We start from the raw sequence: 713 nt of genomic DNA, 5'->3' as shown, positions 1-713 counted from the left end.
TAGCTTTCTCTATTTCTGTTTTATCACGTGATAGAAAGTCTAAGGCCTTCCCAACCTGTACGGCTGACCCATCTAATCTGCGGCCTATTATGCATCAAACTAAGATTGTTGTAAAGACACAAAGCAATGCCATCAAGTTAGCATTTTTAAACATTCGCTCACTAAAAAATTAATAATTTCTAATCAATGACTTAATAACCACAAACAACCTGGATTTTATGTTTCTCAACAAAACATGGCTAGAAGACAGCTGCAGTGCAGCAGTCCTCAATGAAACAGCCCCTCCTAACTTTTTAATTTTATAAGTGTCTGCAGGACTGTTAGGAGAGGTGGAGGTGTAGCTGCTCTATTTAAAGACTATCAATGATTTCCTCAGAGTTTGACTGTTTTGCTATTGCAGGGGATTTTAATATTCACATAGATAATGCAGAAAACAAAACTACAAAATAAATTATAACTGTCTTAAACACTTTTGACCTGATTCTGGACCCACACACAATCGTGGACTTACTCTGGATTTATTAATCATCAGTAGAGGTCTAAACATGAGTATGAAAAGACAATGCAGAAAAGCTGAGCAGATGTGGCGGAAGACGAAACTTGAAATTCACTATAGCATCTATAGAGACAGCCTTCATGCTTTTAATGTGAAACTAGCCACAGCTATACAGACTTTCTTCTCAAACCTTATAAACAGTAACTTAAACAACACT

This window comes from Sinocyclocheilus anshuiensis, unplaced genomic scaffold (assembly GCF_001515605.1).
Source record: "Sinocyclocheilus anshuiensis isolate Anshui unplaced genomic scaffold, SAMN03320099.WGS_v1.1 scaffold336, whole genome shotgun sequence".
NCBI classification, from domain to species: domain Eukaryota; kingdom Metazoa; phylum Chordata; class Actinopteri; order Cypriniformes; family Cyprinidae; genus Sinocyclocheilus; species Sinocyclocheilus anshuiensis.
The sequence above is the reverse complement of the archived record's forward strand: the minus strand, read 5'-3'. Positions refer to the sequence as shown.